Source organism: Molossus molossus, unplaced genomic scaffold (genome assembly GCF_014108415.1).
Source record: "Molossus molossus isolate mMolMol1 unplaced genomic scaffold, mMolMol1.p scaffold_m16_p_18, whole genome shotgun sequence".
Taxonomy (NCBI): Eukaryota; Metazoa; Chordata; class Mammalia; order Chiroptera; family Molossidae; genus Molossus; species Molossus molossus.
In genome coordinates this window covers 10,023,208-10,050,326 of record NW_023425353.1, presented here as the reverse complement: position 1 = coordinate 10,050,326, position 27,119 = coordinate 10,023,208, and the positions used below count along the sequence as shown (strand labels likewise).

General features: G+C 38.9%; 1 protein-coding gene across 35 annotated transcripts in view; it reads left to right on the top strand.

Moving 5' to 3' along the window:
• Positions 1-960: 960 nt before the first annotated feature.
• Positions 961-27,119, top strand: part of ATXN7 (ataxin 7) — a 120,867-nt gene continuing 94,708 nt past the window's right edge. For 3 of the 35 annotated variants that reach the window (XM_036266677.1, XM_036266675.1, XM_036266673.1), the window contains exons 1-7: positions 962-1,031; positions 5,029-5,070; positions 6,412-6,547; positions 7,663-7,727; positions 9,582-9,740; positions 16,695-16,792; positions 22,893-22,964. The gene's annotated coding sequence lies outside the window, so the exon portion shown is untranslated. Of the gene's footprint in view, positions 1,032-5,028; positions 5,071-6,411; positions 6,548-7,581; positions 7,728-9,581; positions 9,741-12,727; positions 12,829-16,694; positions 16,793-22,701; positions 22,965-27,119 lie in introns of those variants that run through there. The other 32 variants (XM_036266649.1, XM_036266648.1, XM_036266676.1 and 29 more) reach the window with 30 other exon arrangements.

Genomic DNA, 27,119 nt, shown 5'->3' with positions numbered 1-27,119 from the left:
ATAAACCACTTGGAAATCAAAGTTAGAAAAGAGACCCTTTGCTATTACATTAGGACAGTTTAAAAGGAATCAGTTGTTCAAATTTACTAGCTTCCTGAAGCTAGTAAAGCTATTTATAGATTCCAAGTTTCTCTGTTAATATATGTCAACACTACAAGACAGTAAATAACACGTGTAGCTATTATAGATTATGAGAAAGGTAGCTCCTAGAAAAGGAAGTATTTCAGTTTTCTGTTTAGAAGTCTAAATAATACTAAACTGAAAAATCAGTTGTCTTAGTAAACAGCAGTCATGAATTGGTAGTAAGCAGGTTTCTTAGTGTGTCTGTTGCTTTAGCTAACAGCCAGCAAAGATTAGCTTTCTTTTCCATAGATCTGGTGTCAAGTATTAATCAACTGTAGACTGGAAAGTTTTTATTGGCTAGCATTTGTAGTGGAAGAAACACCAGTCTGTTTTTTATCTGTAGTCTCTTAACCCTATTACTGGATATGATATCATCTGTGTGTTCTTACAAAGAAAAACAGTTCTGTTCCTTTTCATGTGTATTAGGAGTACTTTAGAGTATGAAATTGTGAATTTTGACCTTGAAGACTTTAAATGATCTCAGTTAAGGTCATGATGTATGCCAGAAAAAAATTTACACATTAAATCCAATTTAGCATTCTTATTTTTCACATTTTGAATGGCTTCTTAAGTTTTAAAATGTTCATAAAATGATTATATTGTTGAAAATCTTAAAAAACAAGCGAAGAAATGTGATTTTGATTTTGAGTTTCAAGAATTACATAAATTTGGTTCTTAGGAAACCAAATTCCTGAATACTTACAGGGTCTTTGTTTAATAATTTTTCCCTGATTGCAAAAATCATAGGTGTTTGTAAAAATCTGGAAAATTTCACACATAAACAGAAGGAAATAAAAGTTACTCATATTTCTACTTCGCAGACATACCACTTTTAACATTTGATGAATATCCACCCAGCTGCTTATAGAGTTTCCCAATAAAATATCCTTTGAAATGAATGCTTTGAGGTAAGGGTCAGGAGTGGTAGAAATAGATATATAGTGTGAACTCAGTTTTGTTAATCCCACTGCCTCTCTCAGGTGTTGCCTTTAAGCTGAAGAAAAGGGGCTTTGCCACCAGGATGGAAAAAGAGATCTCTCTTTCCCGTGGCCAGCCGTGGCTGGTGTGGATAGAACATCTTTTCCGCAGACTGCCACTTATCTGCCTGTGTCTTTATCTTAGCAACTCTGTCAGCTCTAAATGCCTGCTGGTTGCAGAGGAGATCATTTGAGTTCTTGTTGGAATAGCTTGTTGACATAAACAACAATCAGTTCTTATCAACTCCCTGAAAGAATTCTTTAAATCCACTGTTACTCAAAGTGAATGTCCCAATACTCAGAAATATAGTAACTTCCAGGTTACCTGTACCAAGTGAAAGCAAGGTGGAGTGTTTAGAGACTCCCAGGTGATTCCCACTTAACATCTAACCTTCAATCCAGTCGCCTTGGTAAAAGAAAAATCCAAAGAAGCTCAGAGCAGATTATGGTATAAACATATGCCAGTCCTCTCCTGTGGAGAAGAAAAGTTAATCTGTTAAGGAGACAGGCAAGGCTGAGCAAAGCAGAATTGTCTCATCCTGCTTATCTTTCACTTTAGTGAAGAAGAAAGATTTATCCTGGAATGGAATGGAATGGAATGGAATGGAATGGAATGGAATGGAAGGAAGGAAGGAAGGAAGGAAGGAAGGAAGGAAGGAAGGAAGGAAGGAAGGAAGGAGAAAAGAAAAGAAAAAGAAGGAAAGATCATGGGCAGGTGGCTAGTAATACAAGATGGTTGGCTCTTTTTCTGTGTGCCTTGGCTAGTGGTAAGCAGATCCTCAGGTCTGAGAAAGTAGCAAAGTCAAGTGACTTTGGGCAACTTCCCAAAGACACAGGGCAACTTCCCCAGGCAGTGATACAATTTATTGGTATTCAGGGTGAATATACAATGCTGACTTTGATTCAAGCCCTCAGCAAGAGGAAACCCAGAGAGAAGTAGGAAGAAGTGGTATCTCTTTGTAAATGTTTTATTCTTGACATGTAACAGACTCCTACCTAGAGAATTTTAAGTGTCAGCTCCTTCATTCTGCCTTTCAGGAGCACCTCCTGTGTTCTCCTGTGCTGACCAGTTTAAAAGGTGTCAGTTCTGCCTGAGAACTATAAGAACTTACATGTAGTGCTTGGTGTGAAGAAATTGCTTTGGAAGATGAATGACCATTGTGGTAACTGTTCACAAGCAAAGGAGGGAGATTGCTGGTTTTACAAGTCTATGGTTTGAATTCATAGGTCTGGCAGGAAATAGAGTCCAAGGAAGATAGTTCAGGAGACTAAGGAAGAAATTATTTTCAGAGGTGTGGGCAGAGTTAAGGGTGACTTGGGGTTCCTTCACCCAGAAACTAACAGCAGTGAGAAGCTGTTATTAGGTCCAAAGGAGCAAAGAGAAGAAATAACATTCATTCCTGGAGTCCAGGGAAAGAGCTGGAGCCATAGAGGAGGAGCCAACTGAGAGGAGCGATAGTCCTGGGGGGATTCGACCACTGCCAGGAAATGTAGCCCAGAATTGCGGGGGAGCAGGGGGGGAGAGTGGTTAGAAGCCCTATTCTCCTCCCCTACTTTCTTTCCCCCCTCTTTGATCTTCTTCCAGTGCCTTCTATTGGCCAAACCCACCTGGAAGCCTGCCTGCAGGAACCCAGTGATGCTACCCATAGAGGTCAGCCTATGGGCACAGGGCATGACCAGAATGGTGGAAAATTAGTTGGGGATGAAAAGAGGGCTCAAACAGAAAATTACTAGCATACCCTAGTAGCATATTCTTAATCCTGCTTTCATTGTTTTATCTCATCGTTCTCATCTCCTGAAATCCCAAAATAAACCTTAAAGCATGTGAACTATTGATTAGGACTCAGTTCTGTCTTTTAACATAAATAGTCCAAATAGTTAACCTTATCAGAGTAATTATTCAATGAAAGAACCTGAACGATCCTTAGGAGAATTGGAAAATCACTGCAAATCCTTCTGTTGGAGCATTTTGTTCTTAGTTAAATTTAAACCAGGATTTTTTTTTAATTATGCATATGAACTATACAATTGATTTATCCTAAAATATAAAAATTATACTTTAAATAATACATTGGTGAAATGAGTTTTTGTTGTTAAAGTCAAGCTACAAATGGAAAGTGGAACTTATTTTATGTCCTAGCATATTATCCCTTCAGATCTATTTAACTAAGGTGGGATGAATTGGCAAGAAGATTCTTACTTAGCCAATCTAAATATAAGAAGAGATTTTTAGGTATTAAAAGCGGGTCTAACCCTGGCCAGTTTGGCTCAGCGGTTGGAGCGTCGGCCTGTGGTCCAGAGAGACCTGGGTTCGGTTCCCGCTAAGGGCACGTACCTCAGTTGCAGTTTGTCCCCAGCCTTGGTTGGGTCGTGCAGGTGGCAACCACTCGATGTGTCCCTTTCACGTTGATGTTTCTCTCTTTCTCTTTCCCTCCAACTCTATCTGAACCAAAAAAAAAAAAAAGGAAAAATGTCCTCAGGTGAGGATAAAAAATAAAATAAAAGCAGATCTGTTTCAATCCATAGCTTTATTAAACATTTGGTTTTGAGAGATATAAAGATAAGAAGGTCTTTACTTTCAGAAACTTATGTGCAGTGAAGAGAGGTACACACTCAACTATAATAATCAGTGACGGGTACTTTAGGGGAGGCATCATCTGTGCAGTGAAAAAGAAATGGTTCAGTTTGTCTGTACCAGAAACTTTCATATGGCTCACATAGGGTATCAAAGTCCACACTTTGTCCAGCTCTGGTCATTTTGTGCCTTTTATTACTGTTTCATAAGGAAAGTCCAGCTTTTGGTGCTTTCCTATTGCTTCAAGGGTGGATGGCATCCAGAACCCTTCCCATGTCCTTCAGCGGTCTTCTGATCTGGCCCCACCTCCATATCCAGCCTCCTCTGGCCTTTTAGTCCCTCAGATTTGCCATGCTTCCTCAGTCTTTCTCGAGATTCTTTTTGCCTGAATGCCTGCTGCCACCTTCATCTTCGAACACCTCTTCTGCCTCCTGGTCCCATTTTGAATGCCACTTCCTCACAGAAGTCTTCCCTGACCTTCTAGACAACATCCAGGAATCTTATTACTTACTCTAAGACCCATATGGATTCAGATACCCTGCTATTCTCCTTCAGGCACCTTTCATCTTATCTGTGCAAAGGTTTGATGGCCATCTTCCCTCCCAGAATGTAAGCACATGAGAACAGTGTACATTTCTGCCTTTTTCACAGCTATGTCCTCAGCACCAAGCATGGTGCTTAATAATGGTCCTCAATCAAGAATTGTAGAAGAAAGGAAAAGCACTGGCTCATCAGTTCTTTGACCTTTGCTATCTGGTCACTTGGGGTCTCAATTGCTTATCTGTGTAATGGGGGTAATGATGACAATGGCACTTAGTAAGTGCCAGACACTGCTTTACCAGTGTCATCTCTTCAGTTAATCCTCACAGAGCTGAAATAACTTGCTTGAGGTCATACATAATAGACAACAGGATTTAAATCCTGGTCTGTAAATCCAGGAAGGGATTATTCTTCTCCAGACTTTTATGTGATTGTCCTGGGGGTGAAACCTGCTGAGGAGGCTGACATTTGAAGAAGCAGGCTGGAGAGCTCATAAACCAGTTTTGGGAAGTCAGAGTGTGGGATTAACTCCATTTAGATTAAGTGAATTCTAACCTGAGTAATGAAGAAGCTGGATCTAGAGGCAGCCTGTAGTGCAAATGTCCTGAGGCACCAACTGGGGCCAGTAAGTGCCTGGGGGGTTGGGCCAGGGAGTTGCTACTTTCTGTAAAATGCTACAGGGAAACCTTGATGGGCTTTAGGTATTGAAAATATTGTGGAAGTAGGAAGTCCCAATTTGGAGTCTTTTTAGGGGCAGAAGGGTCCAAAACTGTTCTCACAGATTGTGTGTTTGATTCTTTCATTCTACTGTAGCACCCAGCACAACAGCATTTGGAAAGGAATCAGCTGTGTGAGGTAAGGAATGGATGTTTACCTTTGGTTGTTTGGTGTAATTCTGTTGTTGTTTGTTCTTGGTTTTTGTTATGGAAGATTGCTTAGCCCAGATGGGTGGCAGCCTTGCACAAGTTACTTCACCTCTTTGGCCTGTTTCTCATTTGGAAATTAAGGATAATTAAAATATCTACCTCATAGACTTATGCAACATCCACACAGTGCCTGGCACAAAAGAAGCATTCCAGCAATGTTAGCTGTATTGTTGTTAACATTTCCTGTCCTTTCTGGCCCATGCCTCTTGAATGAATGTGCATTGTTTATTTATTAAAGATGAGTTGACTGGGACATAGAAATTGACATAGTTTTAAAGATCGTGACTTTTGGGTTTACAAAGATAGTAAAATTGGCAATGAAAAAAGACAGTGAAACACCTTAGTGGGGCAGGCCTAGTTTCCTAGATGTGTTGATGATGAAATACAAAATGTGAATGTGAGCTAATTCTTACAGAACCATTGTGTGTGCCTGGAGTAAGTTTTCTATGTGTTCTCCCTGAGAAGTAGGTTTGATTATATCTCTTTTACAGATAGGGAAGTTGTGATCATCTCTTTGTAAGATGTGATCAGATGATTGGAGAGGTAAACTTTAAACCATGTGCTTCTCTAGTATGTACTAGGCAAGCACATTATGTCTGGTGCTTCCAATTATTCTAATAGATTAGAAAAAATTAAGAGCCTTGTTTAAACTGCATAACTTTAAAACATACAAACCACAAATAAGAAGGTGTAGCTGCTGCTGTAAGTCATCACTATTGTATTTCAAAGCCAGATCTGGCTGATTTCTTTTTTCTTTTAGCTCAAGTAATTAAGAGTTGATATGAAGAAAATACCATTTAACAGTAATGGGGGAGAAAGCAGGAAACCTGTTGTATAGGACATCAAGCATGCTGCATTTAATTCTAGATTTTCTCTCCTTTTCCCCAACAACAGAAAAAGAAATTGTGTTACTTTTGGAGGAATTTCATTATGATAAGATATTTTTTGGCTATATCAAACCTGAAAAGTAGCCAGTTAGATGGTAGTTTGATTACTAAGTATCTTCTTGATGGTTTATCATGTCACAAAATGAAGATACTTAGAAATAATTATAAATAAAATATACACTATAAATAAAATATAGACATAAATTACTAGTGTAAATATGAACATATAAGATGTAATATAAATATAATAAAATAATATAAAACAAATATCCATGAGTCTCTACTGATATAAATAAATAATTGAATCAGTAAGCAAATGAAGGAGAATAAATAAACCTTCTGTGTAGAATTCTGAATGTTTTATGTTGCTAATTCCCTGACAGGAGGTGAAATGAAACATTAACTCTCGTTCCTTAAATGTGGACTGTGCATAGTGCCTTCCTTCTGAAGAGTGCAGCATGGAAAGGGGGAAATAATGACTTTACAGTGGAGAGAGCTGACAAACAAGACTTCAGCCAGGTGATCACATTAGCATGGACAGTGATAAACATGGCCTTGATGGAACGTAATGAAGATGGCTAAGTCTGTGCCCCCCCCCAGCCCCCAAATCCCATAATCCCATGATAATCATGAGAAAAATATTAGACAAACAATTGGAGACTTTCTGCAAAATACCTAACTAGTACTCCTCAAATCTGTTGTCAGAGTCATCAAAAGGGTTCAGTCTGAGACATTGTCACAGTCTAGAGGAGGAGTAAGGACATGTGGCCGCTAAATGTAATGTGAGATCCTGGATGGGATCCTGGAACAGGAAGAGGACATTAGGCAAAAACTAAGGAAATCTGAGGTGTGGACTTCAGTTAATAACAATGTGACAAGCCCTGGCCGGTTTGGCTCAGCAGTTACAGCGTCGACCTGCAGCCCAGAGAGACCTGGGTTCGGTTCCCGCTAAGGGCGTGTACCTTGGTTGCAGTTTGTCCCCGGCCCTGGTTGGGTCATGCAGGTGGCAGCCCCTCCATGTGTCCCTTTCATGGCAATGTTTCTCTCTCTCTCTCTTCCTCTCCCTCCTGCTCTATCTGAGCAAAAAATGGAAAAATATCCTCGGGTGAGGATAATAATAATAATAATAATGTGACAATATTGGTTCATGAGCTGTGACAAATGTAGCCAACTAATGTAAGAGGTTAATGATAGGGGAGACCAGGTGTAGGATATGTAGGAATTCTGAATAATCTGAACCACTTCTCTAAACATAAAACCATTCTAAAATTAAAAGTTTATTTCTAAAAATAAGATGATGGCAAAGACAAGCCATAGTCTTTTTGAAGCTATAGTTCAAGTTTAATTTTCATCATGCTGGGAGCCTGAAGTAAATAGAGCAGCAGTTGGTGCTCTGGACTGATTATGGCATAAAAGTGGGGCAACTCTTCCTTGCTGTTGTCTAGTAAAGCATGGCAGTTTGTCTGCAGAATCAGAGAATGCAGTATTTCTAAATGTTCTCCTGTGGAATTCCCTACCGACATGACTTTTCCCCCTTTGCTTCTGCCCAGTAGCAGTCCCTTGAGTGGCATTTGCTTGTCCTAGTTAATCAAAGGGTAGGATAAATGAAAAACTCTCCTCTTCCCCCTCCTCAGAAGTTTCAATGGGCTCTGGAAATGTAGGTCAAATTACATCACCACAGAAAGGAACGAACAGGAAGGTATGTATGAAGTGTTGCCAACCTCTCTTTGGATTCCGAGTCATGATGAACCAGTGTTGAGCAGCTTAGGTGTGATACAGGGAATCGGGGAGTCATGTTTTTGAAGTAGTCCTAGAATATATTAATCAGTGATTAAAAAAAAAAAAAAGATCTCTGTCTAAAGCCCTAATGAAAATAACTTACACTAGCTTTGTTTAATTTATGTCTTCAGTTTCTAGAATTCTTTTTGTTTCTTATTTATTATTGGCATAGGGCAGCAGTTTATATTAATTTAGCCAGAGAGATGTTTGAATTGTAGAAACTGTTGCCATGTATACATTTTTTTAAAAATCTCTTTTTTGGTAATCACACAAATCTAATAATGTAGTATTGACCCATGTACTAAGAGGTCGCTGGTTCGATTCCTGGTCAGGGCACGTGCCCAGGTTGTTGTGGGCCTGACCTGATCCCCAGTACGGAGGACATGCAAGAGGTGACCAATCGATGTTCTGTCTCATCAATGTTTCTAACTCTCTCCCTCTCCCTTCCTCTCTCTCTCTCTAAAATCAATAAAGAAAAATTATTTAAAAAATAATAATATATTTTTCAAATGATATATAATTGTCTGCGCAGTGGACTCTTGATTAGCATATAGAAATCACAAAATATGTTTTTTATCTTGTTATGTTTAAAGAATGCTGTTCCATGACTCTCTGTTTTTTAATGGCTAAATCTTACAGATTTTAAGATATAAGAAGTCTCTAAATGCATGTTTTTATTTTTACATATTGTATGCTACCTGTCCTTTGTAAGACATCAAATACTGGCTGCTTGAGTGGTCCTTGTGGCTGACCTTGTCATGAACAGTAAGCATCCTGACGGCAAAGCCTACTATATGTGACCATTTCCACTCTCTCCTTGCCTCCATCAAGAGCAGCCCTGGCCAGCTGGCTCAGTAGGTTGGAGCATTATCCCAAAGGTTGCAAGTTCGATACCTGGTCAGGGCACATACCTAGGATGCAGGTTCGATCCCCTGTCGAGTCACGTACGGGAGGCAACCGATCGATGTTTCTCTCTCCTCTCTTTTTTCCTTCCTCTCGCTCTAAAATCAGTAAACATATCATCAGATGAAGATAAACAACAACAAAAAAGGAAAGTCATAGAAAATATATTTGCAAAGGTTTGGGTATTATTTAACCTAATACATTGAATACATTATTCTGTGAAATATGTTTATGATCCCATATACTTTTAGGTAATTTTTTACTTTTTATTTTGAAATAATTGTAGATTCACAGGAAGTTGCAAAGATAGTACAGAGAGGTCCTGGTTACTCTTCAGGTTTCTCCCATTGATTACCTTTTACCTAACTGCAGTACAATACCAAAACCTAGTAGTTGACATGGGCAGAAAATATGTGTGTAGTGCCCTGGCCAGTTTGGCTCAGCAGTTGGAGAGTTGGCCTACAGAAGAGAGTCCCGGGTTCGGTTCCCGCTAGGGGCACGTACCAAAAAAATATATACGTGTGTGTGTAGTTACATGTATTTTTATTTGTGTAGATTTGTGTAATCACTACCACAGTCAAGACACAGAACTGTTTTATTACTGTCACTCCTCTGGAGTCAGTCATCCCTGTGTCCTCATAGTCCCTAACTCTTGGCAGCCACTAATCTCTTCTCTAACTCTGTAATTTGTCATTTGGGGAATGTTATACAAATGTGATCTTTTGAGACTGGCTTTTTTCATTCAGCATTTTAAAATGAATTTTATTTTGAAAACACCATTTATGTTCAACATTTTTAAGGAATATTTATTTTTAAAAGAAGTTTTAATCCAGAGTTTGATTCACTAATTTTCACACCTGCATTTTTCTAGCTTGAATATTCTATACTCTGCATTGATATATTTGAACAACCACTAACGTTGAGTGTGCCGATGTCGTATCTGATTATAGCATTAACCTTATTGCCTACTGTTAAGGCTGATACCATGAAGTTAAAGGGAAAATTACCACAGGAAAAGCCCATCAACAAAGTAGGTATTACAGTTGATTATTGAGCATGAGTAAGATGACTAAATGTATACTTAATGTATACCAAATGAAGTAACTGACCCATATTTGTGTTCCATTTCATCGCAAAGGAACTCTTAAAAGAAGAGAGACTTTTTGGAACATGTTTAAATGAATAGCAGTTGAAATATTTACATTAATTGGTTAATGTAAAGATCATGTCACAGAACTGTTTTATGTGATTAGTGTGAAATGTAACCATGTCAAAGCCAGTGTCTGCATCCTGTTAATCAGATTTTTTTAATGTCTTGAGTAGGAAATGAAGCCCTGGGGTAGATGAGGGCTGGGAACAAACAGCCTCAGAAGGAACAAATCTTCCTCAGATGCCTGTGTGTTGTTTTCTAACAAAATATAAAAATACTGTAGAAGCTGTCGGAGGGCCTTTTAGTATTTGGCTACAGATCGTGATATCAGGGCTGTAGGGAATCCCATGTGGCCAATCCTGCAGAACTGAGTCCTATGGCACCATTCCGCACCTCACTGGCTCCTTGGCTTGCCAGAATTCATGTTCCTGAAAGTTGTGTCTGGACAGCTTTTATGAATGAGATAATCTCGTAACTATGTGACTGGCAATTGGTCTTCATTTGGGTCTGGCTCCTACATTTTAGATGGTTTTCCTCCTAGATAGGAAAATATTCTTTGTAATTAAAATCAACCTCTGCTGCTGGGCTTAACATCTATCTATTGATCATCTTTGTTTTATTCAAGCAGCTTATGATTATACTTGAAGTAGCTACTGGGTTGGAGGAAAGGGGGAATGATCATGTATTGATCACTGAATGTCTTTAGACACTGTTCTAAGTGTTCACGCACATTCACACATAATTACACTATGATATTAAGTCATGGATCTGAAGTAAGCAGCATGCTAAGTAACTCTTCTGGCAAATAGGCTAATTTTCACGGTAACGTTTATTTAAGAGGTCTGTTGCCCAAAACTCTTATCTATCTATCTATATAACTTAATACATATTAATATAATTATCTATATAATTTAAGGACTATATATCTGTTCATTAATTTGTATATTCATGAGGCAGTGTGTGAATAATATGGAATATAGAGATGTAAAACCTACCACTTCTCTTAACATCTTTCTGTCTAGTTGAGGAAAACAAGTTACGAGAACAAGTGAAAACCGCTTAACCAATCAATACAACATGTATAATAAGACAGCCCATAATTAATTATCAAATACATTTTTCAGATTGTAAATGCTGTAAATTTTCAGAGGAAATGATCATTGATCTCTGACCTTTGATTTTTGTCACCTGCAAAAAGATGACATCTACCTCATAGTGAGACATGAATAAAATATATGTGTAAAGATTTAATATAATGTCTGTTAGTACACCTTCAATAAATTATAGTTGTGCTCTTGATAATGAAAATCTGACCGTAATTAGGACAATAGTAGTCCTGTATTGGGGTAGGCTGACTGCTACCACTACCCAAAACCTCAGTAGTTTAACATGATACATATTTATTTCACACCCAAGTCACAGTTCAGCATGGATTGGTAAGGAGGTTTTGGCTTCACCCAGTCATTCAGGGGTGAAATTTTGGGGCTCTCTTCACCTCTAGATGCTTGAATCCCTCTCTATTTGACCAGCAGAGAGACTGAGGATAAAGATAGTAAGTTCTGGATGGGCCACGCCTAGAAGTGGCCCCCAACCCTTTGTTCACATTCTAGGACTTAGTCATAGTTAGTTATACCTTACTGCAGTGCATGGTGGGATTCTAATCTAATTGTGTGCTCAGGAAGATCAGAATGTGGGTATAGGTGAATATGGCAATCTGTCACAAGTAATATTTAGAAAGGCTTAATAGAACAGGAGGGATTTTTCTTAGAGCTTTTAGAGAAGTGAAATTTGTAATAGGTTGCTGAACCTGCCTTTAGGTGAGTGGCATTATTTAAAAAGGAAGGATAGAAGATTTTTTTTTTAATGTTATAAGCGTTATTAATCCAATTATACATGTATTCCACTAGCCACTGCCTTCACTGTGAGTCCTTTAACTAGGACAGGCCTCCATTTCCTCTCTTGTTAACATTCTTCATAGGGCTGTGGTGAATATTAAACAAGACGGTACATGAAAGTTCTTAACACAGGGTCTGATCCACAGTAAATACGCAGGAGAAATTATTACTGGTGGTATTAATAAGTGTGGTCCCAGAGATGAATGCTTACTAGCTGTTCATTTACTAGACGTCTTTTTTAAAGGACCATGTTAGACTAGCAAAGAATGATTCAACTGAGGATATTTACATGCATTTTAGAATTCTGTAACCCCAGGCCAGTAATAAAAGATTAATGTACCCCTGGTGCAATATTGGGGGAGAAGCCTTCTCTGCCACCCAGGCTCCCCTCCCTTCAGTCAAATCCCTAGACTTGATTCCCCTATTAAGAGGACCGGGCACTGCCCTTTAATTTACCTCTCATCCCTCTCCCCTTTCTTCAGTGCTGAGATCTGTAGGTAAGTTTGGCTGGGACAAGTGATAGTAAATGCCAGAATAGCTATTTACTGCTCAGGCCTAACTCTAAGTCTTTAGCAAGATAAGAACATACCACCCCAGGCACATGTTAACCAGAATGGGGGTAGCTGTCAAAGCCTGTGGTTCCATTTAATCCAGTTCTATTCAGCAGGCATTTATTTTTGCTTGTCCGGCCCTGGGGATGCAAGGATGAGATGAAATGTTTCAGGCACTGCCTCTAAGAAGTCCACTTAGGGAGGTAGGTGTGTTGACATGAAGAGATTTTATCTGAGCTAGGTTTTCAAGGCTGGAGGTGAGTTACTTATAAGGTGAGAATAAAGAAGTTCAAAGTGTGGGAACAGTAAGTATGAAGAAATAGAGGTAGGAATTGCTGTGCTGGGTGGCAGTGGAGGGTGTGGTTTTAAGCTCAGCTTCAGTATCAACTGCCTCACTTCTGCCCCTTACTTATCTCATGTCACAGACCTCAGTTTTCCATCTGTTAAAGGTACATAGTACAAGTTCCTGTATCCTAGACCTGAGAGGATTGAGTGAGATGACACGTTAATACTAAGCACATAGTAAGTGCTTAGTAATTATCAGTTGATACTACTATTATTATTGTCATGTGCTTTTGTAAATTAACCTAAAAATGTACTGAATTGACCAATATTTTGGCACAGAGACAAATTGAAGAACTGGGCCTGTGGCCAGTTTGCTCAGTGGTTAGATAGAGCGTTAGCCCACAGACTGAAGGGTCTCAGGTTCAATTCCCAGTCAAGGGCATGTACCTGTGTTGCAGGTTCGATCCCCAGTCCTGGCTGGGGTCATGCTGGAGGCAACCATTTGATATTTTTCTCTTTCCCTTTGTCTCCCTCTCTCTCCCTCTCCTTCCCCCTCTCTCCCTCCCTACCTTCCTCCCTTTCACGCTCTCTAAAAATCAACAGAGGGTTAACAAAAATAAAAGACATAGAGATGTTACTCCTAGAAAATAAGTCATTTTCTTCTTAAAAGGTGATCTAACACTGCCCATGTTATAGTGTGGGCTTTCCTGTGTCTAGAGGTAATGAGAGGAATTTTCTGAACCTTTAGACATTCCACTGGATTCTCTTATAGCACATTCTGAAGCCCTTTTATTTTTTATTTATTTATTTATTTTTTTATCCTCATCCGGGGACATTTTTCCATTTTTTGTTCAGGTAGAGTGGGAGGGAGAGAGGAACAGAGAGAGAGAGAGAAACATCGATGTGAAAGGAACACATCGAGTGGCTGCCACCCGCACGACCGACCAGGGCCGGGGACAAACTACAACCGATGCCCTTTTATTTTTAATACAAAAGTTATAACTGTCTTGAGCAAGATTATTATTATTGCAGTTACCAGAAATCAGTCAAAAGCTTTTAAGCTCAGAAGAGAGGAACCTCTTTTGCTACAGGTCCAGGGGATTCTTGAAACCCTGGGGCCTCTGGTGCACTAGACTTGGGACAGGAAACGCCTAGAACCTATGGGCAGAAACTGTTTCCACTGTGTCCTCTGGGGCTACGTGGCTTCTTGGGTCCCATTCCCTCTGAGCAGCGCATTAATTCTTCCCTCTTTGCTGACTGGCTCTTCCCTATAGACTGAGCGCACACGAAGATGCTTGCAGCCTAGATTAGAACAGCTCCTCTTCATTGCAATTTCTAGTTCCAAGAGGAACAAATTGAATCTCTTTTTGGATTGTATGTCCAGCTTTGGCTAAAATGGGAGGAGTTTGGAGTTCCCAGAGTACAATACAACTTGGCATGGGCTTGAGAATTAAATAGGGCTGAGAAAAGAGTCACCATGGGCTAGGCAGCAACTCTAGGGAAGCAGCACCTTCTATAGTCTTGCTTCCCCCCCAAAAAAAGAAAGAGTACAGAAATTAAATGTATCCTTCTCATAACTTTAGAGAACATTCGAGTTGTGTGTCTCTCTCTCTCTTACTTTCTTTTTCTTGTTTTCTTCTCTCCCACATTTTTTTAAAAATCTTTTTAAAAAATCTTTTTTAAAAAATCTTTTAAAAATGTATATTTATTGAATGTTGGTTACATAGTAGGTGGTGAATGAATACAAGCTATCAAGTTTTATATTTCTGTTCTTAGACAATGTTCCACAGTCTACCTTTTAAACTATTTCTTTTTCTCTTTCTAAAACAAAATTAAGTTGCTGTTTAGGCAGTTTGGTGTACTGGCAAGGGAAATAAAATAGCACCAAAGGCCTCCGTCCAAATCCAGTTTCAAGCCATTTCTTTGCTGGGTAATCTTCAGCAAATCATGACCTCTCTGTTTGCTCGCTAGTAGTATGGAGATTATTATAATGGCTCTCTTGAACAGTGTCATTGTGAAGATAAAATGAATGAATACATACAAACATATGATAGTTTTTTCCCTACAAAAAAAAAAAAAAAAGATTTCTGACACTCTATTTTAAGTAGAGAAGTTACTATTTTTAAATGCTTATTTTTAGTAACTGGCACTACCATTTTCCTCTAAGAATAGGGTTTCTCTTAAGCATTTTTAAGGTATGCGGGCTGGGAAATGGTGAATTTTAAATGGCAAATACTATCTTGGGGCAATTTCATAGCAACCAAAATCTGATGACTTCCTTGAATACTTAGGAGATATAGCTGGAATGTCCTGATGGAAAACTGAAAAATAGCTTGACCAAGTGAAATAAGACTGAGCAGAGTCTAATCTGATGCTGGTTTTGTTCTGCCTCCACCTTAAGTATACTCTGAAGGAATCACCGTCCAAGAGGTGAACAGTATCTCTCACATAACATCTTTGTTTTTTTCAATCCTCACTCGAGAATATATTTTTTATTGATTCTGGAAAGAGAGAGAGAGAGAGAGAGAGAGAGAGAGAGAGGAAAACTTCCATGTGAGAGAGAAACACTGATTAGTTGCCTCCCATAAGCGCCCTGATGGGGGAGTGGAACCTGCAACCTAGATATGTGCCCTGACCAGGAATCGAACCCGACACCTTTTGGTTGTATGGGATGACACTCCAACCAACTGAGCCACCTGGCTAGAGCTCTAATATACCATCTTTACCAGCCATCTCTGTCCTGGTAGTTTGTAGCTTCCTTTGAGTGATTGTTGCATAGCTCTTCAATGCAAAAGCTCGGGACATACATGTTAAACAAAATAGTGGGTTTTATTGGAAATAAGTCAGAAAAGGACTGCTAAAATGGAAATCAGAGATAGGAGACTGTGAAGAAGTACAAATCTGGGGAAGAGAAACATCTGGCTTGTAAAAATTGTAGGAATGATAACTTGACTGAATGATTACATTATGAATAGCATTTTGTGGGTGAATAAAACTGAAACTGTCTAAAAAAGGGAGAGTGGAAGGATGTGAGCCAGGAATAACTTAAAAGCCAATAAAGATAATTATGAGTAAATATTCAAAACATGGCAGAGAATTTCATCCACTGACTTTTCAAGATGCTTTATTAGTATCTCAAACCATAGAAATATTTGACTTATCATCTCAGAGTTATGAAAATAAATAAAAGTTGATCAAAGCACTATTCCTGTCACATGACCTTGGTGATAGCCAGTGAGGATTATAGGGAGAGAAGTGTATTACTGGTGAATTTTTCATATGAAGTCAGCCTGCCTTGTGCTTTATACTTCAGCATCTGCTCCATAGCTGTATCATTGCCCATATTTGCTGTTCTACCTCTTCTTCTGCAAGTCAAACTTGAAAACCAGTTAAATGTCTAACTCTGGTTAATCTCCAGTTCCTTGACTCTTTAACTCAGTGATCCTTCTCAAATTAATTTAAATAGTAGCCACATTCTACTTGAAATGTACATGTACACATTACACAAAAATGTATAGATAATGGAACAAGTAATTTCCTTGTGCTTTTTAGGAAGATGGTTTAATTCAGTTTTTGTTTCCTGTTTGTAGTATTATGAATTGCTTTTATAAACTTTTAGATGATAAAGGATAGAGTGAGGTCTCTATGTAATAATCTCATTCAATGTATGTATGTTTTTTTTAAATCCGTGATTCTGACAGGTTTCATAGGAGCAGTATTTCTGAATAGCCATTTTAAAAATTAAGTGAAAACTCATTGATGGCAACTTATACACAATGACTTTAAACCCCAGGAGGCTTCTCTGTGTACATATGGAATAGTTATTTATTCTTAGTTTATTATAAATGTAGTCAATAAGTGCACTGTAAGAAAGAAAGAAAGAAAGAAAGAAAGAAAGAAAGAAAGAAAGAAAGAAAGAGAAAGAAAGAAAAGAGAAAGAAACTGAATTATGTTTGTTGTAAATTGATAAAGTGCCTCAAATTTTAACACTTTGACATTTCAAAGTACATAATAATTTTGGAACATCTGGTAACTAATGAGATAGTAGATTTCTGGTTAGCTTTACCCATCGTTTTATCCTTTTTCCTCTTTTTTGTTTGTAGATCTGAACAGAATTAAGAAGAAAGCATTTCCACGGATATAGCAGATGAAGAGCCCCTGGTAAACCAATCAGGAGTTTTACCGGCCCTCCAGAGAAAAGGTAACTGGCTGTTCCAACCTAGCACAACTGAAAACATGTGATGCTTCTGAGGATAATAGAGCAAGTCTTACTAAAGGATGATAGTTCTTAAATTTAAAGTATCTAAGTAAGGTCTCAAATTTTAAGCGTCACTCTGAATATGATCTTACTAACATGAAATGACAGTGAGTTTAGGAGTACAATATTATTAGCTGTTTTCTTTCCACAAGCATCATAGACCCAGTTCTTCAGACATACTCTCCAGGCCCAGTGCCTTTGCCCAGCCGCCAGATGGCTTTGTGCTCGTTACAGAAATAGCAGCCACCATTAGTTGTTTCTTACTACATGTTTGCCATTGTGCATTTACTGTTTGGGGAGAGGGTTGGCAAGTTTCACATAATGTGAAAAAGAGGAAAAATTCCTGGAGAATTTTTTTGTCCCAAAGATTCTTTTAATTTTGTGTTCTATTTTAAACTTACCAGACACTGATGAAAAATAACATTAAGCTTTCAACTATACAAACCACTTTGTGAAGTTACAGAAACCTGATTTGTAGAAATCCTGCACAGTCGAGCCTCAGGGCGCTCCCTCGCCCTCCTCTGGCCATTCTGCCACACCCCCGCTGTGCATTGTGGTGCAGGCGTGGAAATGTCACATCAGATGAGCCTTTTCCTGGAGGAATTTTTATTTAAAAAAAAATTAAAAGATTCATTTTTCCATCTCCTAAAAGCAATGAGGGGCTTACATTGAAGGATAAAACTAAACAGAAACCAAATAGGAAAGACCAGATGATTTTTAGCCTCTGAAATTTATCAGTTTATATATTCAGACAACAAATGCAATACCTCAATCAGATTTTAGTTAACTGTAGCAAAGATGGAAACATTTTGGACAACATGAATATGCATCTGCAAAGAAAACATTTTTACCCTTACCAGACAGAAACAGGAACATCAGGAAAGATGTGGCAGTTCTGTTTAGGTGTTTACAAGAACACAGTACTGGGCAGCTCTGAAGTCTCCACCTTCAAAATAGGCCCTTAAATTCTTCTGGCCTAAAGCTAATAGGGCAGCAATGCATAGGTTTACTTCAGTGATCATGTAGATTATCACAAAGGATGACATTCACTGTGGAATGTCTGGAAAGTTCCAGAGAAGAGAGAAGTAGTACTTTCCTACATGGTGGTCAGCAGCTGACAGTGGTGAGATTTGGGGAGAAGGTAGGAGTGAAACACTGGACAGAAATGCCAAAGGAGCACTTTAGTTCCTAACTGTTTATTGAGCTTCTACTAGGGATTGTCTTTGAGGAGGCAAATAGTAGGTGTTTTCCACAGACTACAAATATGACATCCTTTTTTTGAATACTGTTCTGATGAAAAGGTATTAACTCTTGATACCAAGAAGTCAATGACAAGGGGCAGGGGGAAAAAAAGTGTCACAAACTCAAGCCTGCAGGGACCAGACAGGTGGAAGAATGAAATGGGCCAGGTGAAACTGAGAAACTATCAAATTCATGACCAATCTAACGGGGAGCCACTTTTCAGTGCCAGCTGATTGGAAGCCCAATATTCACTCAACAGGTAGTTATTGCATGTCTGCCTTTACTCTTCTGTGCACTGGGAATCAATTAGTAAATCAAAGGGACAAAGTCCCTGCCATTGTGGCACCTACCTTTTAATGGAAGAAAACAGATAATAGATTGCAAATGCAGTAAGTAAATACATTATTCATTATACTGGACGATGATAACTGGTTAGAAATAGGTCAGAATAAGGAAAAGCAGGAGTGCTGATGAGGGGTGGGGCATACAGTTTTAAATAAGGGTGGTCAGGATAGGATCTTTTGAGGTGAGATCTTAGCATTGAGGGTGAAGGAGTGAACCACTGAGCTTTCTGGGGATACAGTGAACATCCAGTGCAAAGGCCTAAAGCAGAAGCCTGCCTGGGGGTTGTCCAAGCAATGGAAAGGAGAAGGCCAGAGCTGCGTGAGCAGGCAGGTGAGTGGGAGGAAACAAAGTCAGACAGGCACAAGACCAGCGCACACTGCCTCATAGGCCATGCAGGCCTTGGCTTGTACTTTGGGAGAAGTGGGAGGCCACTGGAATGTTGTGTGTACAGGAGTGACTTGATCTGACTTCTGTTTTAATGAAACCATTGAGGGTACTATACTGAGGCAGGCTGTAGAGGGCAATGGTAGAAGCAGTGAGGCCAGTTCATCTGTGGTTGCAATAACCCAGGAAGAGATGATGATGTTGCCAGACCTTCCAGATTTTTAAGGGAACTGAAATCTTGACTTGAACGATTTTCCTTGAGTTTTCCAAAGTTAGCAACTCATTTAAAAGAAGCAAACAGTTTGAGTCAATCTAAATAAGTCTGTGGGATTCTGACGTGTTGACAGTTTGCTACCTTGGGTATAGAAGTGGTGAAGGAATTTAGAGAAAGCTGAAGATTTTGGGTTAGGCTAACTTGGGGAGGGTAAGAGTTGATTTGAAGCTCACATGAAGGCTTGGCTTTGATTTGCACACGCAGCTGAAAGAAGGGAAATATAATGGCATGCAACTATTCACAGTATCCAAAAGGTGAAATAACCCGAATGTCCATCAACTGATGAATGGATTAAAAAACAAACTGTGGCCCTGGCTGGTTTGGCTCAGCGGTTAGAGCGTTGACCTGTGGTCCAGAGAGATCCGGGTTCAGTTCCCGCTAAGGGCACGTACCTCGGTTGCAGTTTGTCCCGGCCCTGGTTGGGTTGTGCGGGTGTGCGGGTGGCAACCACTCGATGTGTCCCTTTCACATCGATGTTTCTCTCTCTCTCTCTCTCTGTCCCCCTCCCACCCTATCTGAACAAAAAATGGAAAAATGTCCTCGGGTGAGGATTAAAAAAAAACAGCAACAAACAAACTATGGTATATGCACACAGTGAAACATTATTCAGCTGTGAAGAGAACTAAATTAGATTATAGATATATACTTCAACATAGATGAGCCTCAAAAACGATGCTAACTGAAAGAAGTCAGACATAAAAGTTCACATATCATATGATTTCAATTATGTGAAATATCCAAAGTAGGCAAAACTTTTGAGACAGAAGACAGATGTAGCTTCCAGGGGCTGGAGGAGGGATGGGAGTTGAAGAGTGACTGCTTAATGGGTACAAGGTTTCCTTTTAGGGTGATGAAAGTGCCCTGGAACCAAATAGTGATAATGGTTGCACCACATTGTGAATATACTACAGGTCACTAAGTTGTACACTTTAAAATTGTTAAAATGGTAAATTTTATGTTATGCGAATTTTATCTCAATTTTTAAAAATTGCAAGTGGAAAAACATTTTAGGGATATGTATTTTATGTCATTGTTAGCCAGAGTGGAGTCTTTGTAAGGGGGGAGTGAAGAGTGAGAATGCTATAAAATGGATGTTTGGCCAGATAGTGAAAGGTGTTGACTGCCAGGCCAAGAGTTTAGAAGCTCTTCTTTTGGCAGCAGTGAAAGATGAACTATAAGGAAGAAGGAAACCAGCCTCTGGGTTTCAAAGGAAAGCGAATGGCCCTGGCTTAGTCAGTCTACGATACTGCACTCATGTGGTTGAATTTTGTGACAGTCTCACAGAAGTCTCAAACAAAATTAGAATTTCTTCTTCTTTTAAAAAATATCCTTATTATAGTTCCTGATTATAAAACTTCGTGATTAAAAAAAAAAATTAACTATGTCAGGCGATGGATGTGTCAGCTAATTTTATATATATATATATATATATATATAAAACCACATTGTATACTTTAAATTTATACAATGTTATATGGCAACTATTGTTCAGTAAAGCCAGAAAAATTTAAATATTATATGAACATATATGTTAATAAACAGTCCTTTTAATTATATTCTTTCACTTCCTGCTCCCCATAAATCCAAAGTTATCTAGACTGTTTTCTATGTATAAACTTATCATCATCATAATTATTTGCTTTTTCACAAAAATAGGCATGTACTATGCATTTTGTCTTTTTTTTAAATCCTCACCTGAGAATATATATTTTTTTCATTTATCTTCAGGTAAGGTGGGAGGGAGGGAAGAGGAGGGAGAGAAACAAACATCGACGTGCGACCCTGACCAGGGCCTGGATGAACCACAACCAAGGTACATGCCCTTGGTGGGAATTGAGCCCACAACTCTTTGGTCTGCAGGCCGACCCTCTAACCACTGAGCAAAACCATCCAGGGCTACTATGCATTTTGTATGTTGCTTTTCAAAAACTCATATCTTGGCTTTCTTTCCACTTTTTTATTTTGGATTGCTACATTATATGCTATACTTTTCATTTGTTAAAAATAAAAATTGAAGAGCAAATACCATTTACTTCTTTTTTTTCCCCCTCACCTGAGGACATTTTCCCACTTTTGTTCAGATAGAATGGGAGGGAGAGAGAGTGAGTGAAACATCGAAGTGAAAGGGACACTTCGAGTGGCTGCCTCCCCATACGACCCTAGCCAGGGCCAGAGACAAATTGCAACTGAGGTACGTACCCTTAACCAGAATTGAACCTGCCACCCACTGGTCCGCTTACTGATGCTTTAACTGATGCCAGGGCCCATTTACTTCTGTATTAAGAGGATGAGGTGTCATAAAATATAAAATGTAGCTAACACTTAATGAGCAGTGAGCACTTACTATGTATGTTTTCTAGCATTTAAATTCATTGACTCCTCAGAACAGCCTGATGAGGTAGATACTGTTATGATCCTCCTTTTACAGAGAAGCTAACTGAGGCAGAGATGAAACATGTCCAGAGTTAGGCAGTGGCACAGGTGGGCCCAGGACCAGCTTCAGTTGCAACTGGTGGTTGTCATGAGGGACCTGTGGGCAATAGTGTGAGATCGCAGAGATTTTTTTCAAGGGAAGTCAATCTGGAGTTTTGTGTGAAATTTGCCAAATTTTAATGTTAGCTTTAAAAAAAATAGCTTTATTGAAATATAATTCAAATTTACTCATTTAATAGTTTTTAGTATATTCATGATGTTGCTCAACCATCTATCGCCTCTGTCTAGGTCCAAAACATGTCCATCACCCCCAAAGGAGACCCCGTTTCCATCTAGCAGTCACTCTTCACCTTCTCCTCTCGCCAGATCCTAGAAGCCACTCATCTGCTTTCTGTTTCTATGGATTTGCCTATTCTGGATATTTCAAATGGAATCATAAAATAGGTGACCTGTCTGGCTTCTTGACTTGGCTTGAGGTCATTCATGTTGTAGCATTCCTTTTAGTAGCTGAATACTGTTCCAGTGTTTAAATATACCACATTTTATTTATTCATCAGTTGATGGACACTAGGGTTGTTTCCACCTTTTGGCTCTTGTGAATGATGCTATTACGAGCATTGGTGTGCAAGTATCTCTTTGAGCCCCTGCTTTCAGTTCATTTGAGTATATACTTAGAAGTGGAATTGTTGGATTATATTGTAATTGTTTAACCTTTGGAGGAACTGCCATACCTTTTTTTCCACAGGGGCCTACAAATCCTACCAGCAATTCATAAGGATTTCAATTCCTCCACATCCTCACCAACACTTGTCTTTTTTTTTGTTTGTTCGTTCTTGCTTACTTAATAGCCATTATAGTGGTGTGTAGTGATATCATGGTTTTGATCTGTATTTCTCTAGTAACAAGTGATGGTGAGCAACTTTTTTGTTTGTTGGTCATTTGTATTATTTTCTTTGTAGAATTATCTATTGAGATCTTTTGCCCACTTTAAAATTGGATTCTTTTTTTTTTTTTTGAGTTGTATTCCAGATACAAGTCCCTTATCAGATATATAATTTGTACAGATTTTTTTTCATTCTATGTATTGTTTTTTCACTTTTTTGAAGGTATTATTTGAAACACAAAAGTTTAATAATTTTGATGACGTCCAATTTATGTTTGACTCTTTTTAAAGAAATACCTGGGCCCTGGCCAGTTTGGCTCAGCGGTTGGAGCGTCGGCCTGCGGACCAGAGAGTCCTGGGTTCGGTTTCCGCTAGGGGCACGTACCAAAAAACAAACAAACAAACAAAAAGAAATACCTGGTAAACTGGATTCTAGGTGACTAACCATCACTTGTGATTGCTGCTGATGCCACATCCCCCAGAAATCATTCGGAAACAAATACCCCTGTTGTTCTGAAGTGGAGAAGGGCAAGAAGCTCTGGAAAGGAGCAAAGGTAAATTTCTCACTTGTAGCAATATTGTTTCAGTTCACTTTTTCTGCTCCTGAAGTTCCTTAGCATAGAGCAGTTTGGTGAGTAGTAGGAGGATGTGGAGAAGGAAGTAGAGAAAGGAGTAGAAAGCGGAGAAGATCAGGGTCTCTGGGTCCTGGAGATCTTAGGCGATCAAAAAAGAGGTTAAAATAGATTGAACAGGTTAAAATAAAAGGTCGGAAACATTGCCTTGAGTCATAGATGGTGTCATTTACAATCAGGGCCATGCTTCCCTGGCAAGGGCCAGGATCACAGCTCAGTGGCCACAAGAGTAAGCAGCAGGGGCCATGAGGGTGTAGTAATTTTATGTTCCTGGGAAGAAAGCTTGAGGGACCATTTAGAAAATGATTTGGGTTAAGGTCTCTTGTTTATATAAGAAAATATGTGTTTCGGTCGGGCATTGAAGACATGGAACTATATTCATTCATCATCCATTCACATGTTAATGAAAAACAGTTAAATCTGCATACTATTTATCTTTACCAAGAAAAGGAAGGTTTTATTTTAGAGGTGGAAATGGGATGCAAGCCTTTGTGGGACAGTGTGCCCTTTGGGAAGCAGTACAAACCCAGATGGCCTACTAGATCAGGGTGCACGAAAAAAAATATAGAAAAGTGAGGGGGGTGTTGTTTGCTGCATCTGTGACCTGAGAGCTGGAATTTTGCTGAGGAAAGGGGAAGGAATGCTCAGTGCTCTTCCTTCCCTCTTGTGCTAACACCCCTGCGATCTTCGTCGAGAGTTCAGCCTTAACACACTTGGCAGACCAACTTGGGGACCTGGTACCCACAGATCTTATGGTTTGTGGGGAGGTGAGTTCCAAGTTCCAAATAACACCCTTATGTTGGGAATGCAAACTATTGATCTCTGGCAGAATAAGCATAGATCTCATTGCCGTCTTGATTTCAGAGCGTGTACTCTTAACCCCAATATATGAAGTCCTATGATTTAAAGGTGGGATGAGTTCCCATATTCTTAGTAAAAGGGATCAGGGAAGATTTTCTTAAAGAACTGGAATTTGCAGAGGACTTGATTAAACAGTAGGGTTTCAGCCAAGGGAAGAAAAGTGTTATAGATGGAGTAACCTGTATGAACAAAGGCTTGGGAGCTGGAATCTGGAGTGGGAAACATGTTTGATGCTATGAATCAGTCATTTTGGCTGAACTGTAGAGTGCCTGCTAGAGGGGACACTTAGATATGGTAGGGTTGGGGCTGGAGCACTCCTTGAATGCTAGGAGAGAAGTTTTTATTGAACTCAGTGTGGTCAATGGAGAGCCCCCAAAAGTGTTAGAGCAAGGACTGACATAACTAAAGCCATACTTCAGCTCTGCAAGACTGATCTGATAGTGTAACGTAGATAAATTAGAATTGGGACTTACCATGTGACAGGCACTGTGCTAATAATAGTTAACATTTATAGGGTGCTTTTGCACTATTAACTTTCTTAATATTCTCATAAAGCTGATATCTCTTTCACTTATTTTGTATATGAGGAAAAAGGCACAGAGAGGTTAAATGATTTACCCAGAGTTACACAGAAGTAAGCAGGAGAATTGGGATTTAACCTGGGCACATTGGCTCTAGAACCCATGCTCTTAACTGCTGAGCCCATCAGATGGTGATATTCACAGTCAGTTCAGTGAAAGCTGTATGGGTACAAAGGTGACATAGGAATTATTTTTAACAGTGTGTTTAATTTTGCATTTTATTGTATCTGAGGCAGTGTACTGGAACTCGAAATAGTCAGCCTCTTTTTATAGCTAAATGTTGGCCCAACTTTTCCATTCCTTTTCTATAACTTAATCCTTTCTCTCTATTTTTCAAAAACTACTTTACCTGAAGGCTTTAAATGAAGATTTTAAATCAAGGTTGTCAGTAGTTAATAAAATGCAGGCCAGTATTAAATTCCTAGAAATATTTAGGCATTATTCAGTTTAAAGTTACAATTTATTAGCTTTTATGTATATATTTAATTTTTTTTTCTCTTTCAGTTTTCTATCACTGGTGAATGTTTCTTTGGGAGAATTTATATGTAGCTACACAAATAATGATTAGGAAAACAAACTAAAAATCCAAAGCTTTGAACTTCTTGACAACTGAAACGTGTGTAGAATGAATACATGTACGGGTTAAGCCTTGAAAAAGATAATTACCTTCATCGTTCAGTCCCTACTTTTGCAGCTATTCCTATTATTCCTAATTTTATACTTGATTGTCAGCAATTCCAGCCACTGAGCTGATGAATTCAATTTTCTCCTTCCACTGTTCTCCCCCTACTGGAATACTGATGTATTTATGACAGTCTGTATGGTACAATATTTCACTACAGGAACACAGTTAAAGAAGGGCCTTGCCTGCCATACCCCATATGCAGAAGAGAGCTGTGCTCAGAGGAGGGAGAAAGGATATGAACACAGGCTCAGCCAATTTTAGGAGGAAATAAAGAAACCAAAGCCAATACATTTCTAATTCAGTGGATCTGAGTTTCTTGTTACTCAAATGAAGGCAGTCCTTTGGGGTTGATAATGGAGAATCTCTGTTACCAACCCTGTAATTTGCACTGATAAATATACTGTAGTTGCTGGTTTTCAAGTTTATTACAATGTTGTCTTGGGACTGGTGGGTTTTTTCCTAAATAAAAGACTGGTTGTGTGGGGTCTTGCATTTTAGAAAAAATTTGGAAAGTTTCAGCCATTTTACATTAAACCAGAATTAAAAATTGGAAAGATCAGCCATTTTTTTCACTTAGTGATGCCTTGGGCATTTGAACAAAGCATTTTACAAGTGAATCTGTTGTGCAAATAATCATTCTTGTTAAGATAGACCTTGTTACCCTTGACACCTACTGGGAACATCCCTAAATTTGGATGGTGAAGTAAGACCATATTTTAAATACATCCCTGGAAGGGATGAAATAAATGCTCAGAACTTGGCAGCATTTCACTTCTGACAGCCTAGTTCTTAAGTCACAAATAATCTAATTGGTGGTTACAGCTTTTCCATAAGAGCATTTTGATGAATTAAATGTTTTCCCCTACTTCTTACTCTTCTCATGTCCTCAGTGAAATTACTATATAGTGTTCACCCTGGTGCCTAGCAGAGTGCCTGGTATGTGGTAGGCAATCAAGAACCATTCAATAACCTGAGTCCTCATTACTCAAACTTTATAAAACATACCACTTATCTGTGCAGACAAATCCCGAAGATCCTCAGAGTTACAAGACATCAGAAGTGCACTGACAAGAGAACTGATTGATCATATGCAAGGCACACTGCTATATTAAAATAATTACATTGCATAAATGTAAATAGTATTGGGTCATTTTCTTTTTATATTTTTGAGTGTAGAGGAGGGGTATTTAGGTAAGAATTCATCAGGTTCTTTATTATGGTCTGATAGGTAAAACCAGATGTTTGTACTCTTATTTATAGACAGTGCCCTTTGTGTATGGAGCACTTTTAAAATGTTGCCCAAATTTAAGTATCAGAGCACTGTACTTTCTCAGCCAGCGGTTTGACTTTTGTTGTTGACTCATTCAAACCTTTGGGAAATCCAGACCAATTATGGATGTCAGAAACTTCCTGATCTAGAAGGGATAGGATTTATGGATGAAGAGAGTATAGTAAAATGTATTAGTTATAGCAGAAGAGATTGGTGGGAAGATGTTAGGAATTGCCTGTCATTCTCTTGGTCCCCACATCTTCAACTTGGTAATACATTTCTCAGATAAGAATTGATCTGAATTGTTTGGCTTGATATAGAACACCTTATTTATAGTGTTTATTTTTATTTTTGTTAATCCTCACCCAAGGGTATTTTTTCCATTGATTTTTTTTTTTTTTAGAGAGAGGGGAAGGGAGGGAGGGAGAGGCAGAAACAGAGAGAGAGAGAGAGGGAGGGAGAGGTAGAAACAGAGAGAGAGGGAGGGAGGGAGAGGTAGAAACAGAGAGAGAGAGAGAGAGAGAGAGAGAGAAACAGAAACATCGATGCAAGAGAGACACATAGATTGGTTGCTTGACCGGGGCCAAGATCAAACCTGCAACCCCTTAGTGCGCAGGCAGTTGTTCCAACCACTGAGCACACTGACCAAGGCTATAATGTTTGTTTTGTGTTAAATGTCA